Source organism: Pygoscelis adeliae, unplaced genomic scaffold (assembly GCF_000699105.1).
Source record: "Pygoscelis adeliae isolate BGI_AS28 unplaced genomic scaffold, ASM69910v1 Scaffold889, whole genome shotgun sequence".
Lineage (NCBI taxonomy): Eukaryota > Metazoa > Chordata > Aves > Sphenisciformes > Spheniscidae > Pygoscelis > Pygoscelis adeliae.
In genome coordinates, this window is record NW_008825492.1 from 23040 (window position 1) to 25957 (window position 2918).

The following is a 2918-nucleotide window of genomic DNA, read 5'->3' on the forward strand; positions in this document are numbered from 1 at the left end:
AAAATGAAGGGGTTAGATTTGATCTGGGGGGGGTTGGGGGGGGGGGCACCCTCTCAACTCACTGGGTTATTTTGCTGCTGAAAGTGAGAAAAGGGAGAGAGGTGAGGAAAAAAGCCACAGCACAGGAGGGCATAGCAGAGGGGGACCAGCTCCAAATTGCTCCGTTAACGCTGCTGCTAATTGCGTTCCTGCTGTTTGGCACAACAGCAACCCAAAAAAAAAAAAAAAAAAAAAGGAGTTAAAAAATTGCTATTTCAATCTGCAGTGCCAGGCAGCGAACCGCAGACGATTAAGGAGGATTCAGAGAGTGCCAACGCCGAAGCCATCGTAATATCATCAGACCTGGGATGGGGGCACGGAGCAAACCCAGCAGAAGAGAGTGGAAACGCGCAGCGGGAAGAGGGTTGGAAGCAAAGACCATCGAGAACGATGACCGCGGAGAAGGGTAAATGGGGACGGCATGGGAAGGAGGGCAGGGAGAAGGAATGAGAAGAGGCTGGGCTTGCCTTGAGCTGCCCTGCGATCCAGCTCTGTCTGTCCATCCGCCTGCTCCGTGCCCACTCGTAGCACCGGGGAGCAGGACACGGAGGACAGCTCGAGCTGTCCCGCCAACGTGGCCGGGCAACACGAGGAGAACGAAGCTGGGAGCAGAGGGGAAGGGCGTTCCTCCGGCTGCAAACCTCCGCCGGGTTTATCCCTCACTTTGCCTGAACCTCTCAGCCCTGCAGACCCCATCGGTCTCACCCTCAGTGTCCTTCGCATCCACCTGGTCCGTTCAGGGGGGACCCCGGGGGCTCCCTTCACCGCGGGACAAACCCTCGATCAAAAGTTTGAAGCAAGCACCACTCAAGGTCTCTGCAGAGGCTGAACAGGATCATTGATGGTGAGGACTGTAAATCATCTGGTAGCTTCTACATCAAGCCCTGTTACACCAGAAGGGATGACGCAGCCCCTCCTCCAGATGTAGCCGATCCAAAAGGAGACCACAGGCTTGTTTATAGGAGTAAGGTCCCAGGTCCTCTTGAGGACACTCCCATAAACCCGCTGGATCGCCTAGAAGTGCCGGTTTCTCTCCACCGGTGCACAAGGGGTTGGGAGAGCCAGCTCCAACGCAGCGCAGAGAGACAGACCCCGGCTGGAAGGGTGTCTCCATCTGGTCTGTCTGCCCCTCGGGTGGTCTGCGGTGTCCCTGGATAACGCTCATCTGGAGAGCAGCCCCTGCTCCCCGAACAACCAACATGCAAAGCTGCGTCCCTGAGCGGGACCCGACCGATGGCAGATGCTTCTGCTTGGCCCGAAAGCGCGCTCCTTCGCTGCAAGCTCCTGGCAAACAGGAGCAGATGCTTCCGTGAAGATAAAAAGGGAGCAAGAGCGGACCAGACACAGTCCCAGGAAAGACCTCACAGCACCAAGGATGCTCCAGAAGAGATGAAGTTGGAGAGGAAGAAGAGGGAACTAGTTCATCCTAAGGAGCACAACAGCGCTGCCCGACCCCCCCCCCCCCCCGCCCCCGCCACCAGCAGCCCCCCTGGCCCCTCTGCCCCTGTGTCGCGTCCAGCACCGCACATTCAGTTTTTAGCCTTGTGTGTCCCAGAAGATGTAAACCCCACCCGGCCCTGAAGCTTTTAAGTAATTCCCAGGTTTCCTTGTCCGTCCCCAGAAATCATCAGAGCTGCTTTGTTCAAATTAAGGTTTCCCCGAGGGCCGCAACCTGGCTCCTGCTTTGCAAATTTACAACTGCTGGAGAGGGATTAAAAAAAAAAACCGTGCTTTTTTGCCGGCAAGTGGTCCCGGTGGGAAGCCTTGATGCCTGGGTAATTTTGTTATCCGTGCACAAGGGGCCCCTTCCTTCTGCTCTGGCTCTTTCAGGACTTTGCATAATAAATAAGCAGAAAAAAGCAAAGGATTTTTACCCCCTTCATTCAGTCGAAAACTGCTGAGACTTGGATGCCTCCACTGAACAGCAGAAAGCAAGGAGGGAAGGGAATTCCCTGCCAAATAACCCGCTGGAGATGCTGGGTAGGGAGGAACGGACCGTTACTCCCAAAACAGCCTGGGGATCACAAATCCTGCCACCTTCTCCTCCAAAACCAGCACGGCTCTCCACCCCTGCCTCTCGAACACCAGTATCTACGAGCAAACCGCCGGGAGCAACCTGATCGGGTTGAAGATGTCCCTGCTCATTGCCGGGGGGGAGGTTTGACTAGACGGCCTTTAAAGGTCCCTTCCAACGCAAACTATTCTATGGTTCTACGATTCTAAGATAAAACCCCCCGCTTGCACAACAGCTTGCCCTCCCAAGAGGAGATGCGAGGAAGCGGAAGCCTCATGAGCAACGTTATTCCTGCCCAAACCCAGCAAACGGGTAAATCCATCTACCAACCCAACTGAGGCGGCCGCTGGATTAACGGAGAAGGAAGAGCAGGACTTTTTTTTTACCCCATCTAGGCGGGCGTGGTGGTCAATACGATCAGATCATGAACCAGACCAACGGCCCAAGCTGAAAACACGCCTCTGGCATTGCTGAGAAGTCATTAAATTCACGCAACGGCGGGGGACAAGGGGACAGGCAAAGAGACCCGCCCAAATTCAAAGCCACGCTGCTTTTGCCCACCCAGGGCCTCATCCTGACGGAGGGAGCGCACTCATTCTGCATTAGCAGCACATTCCCTGGAAGTAATAAAAGCCCCTCAGGTCATTAATATGGAAATGTATTCCCACTCCACGGCAGGGAGATGTTTGCGCAGATTGGAAGCAGCTTGCCGAGATTTGCTTCTGAATGGGTGGACATTAAAGCCTCCCATTACAATGTTGATGATTTCTTCCCTTTTGATGAATAGCCTGCCATAAATAGACTCTGATTAATTGTGGCTGCACTTGGAGGGCTGGAAATGCATCATTTGCTGCTATGGATTGGG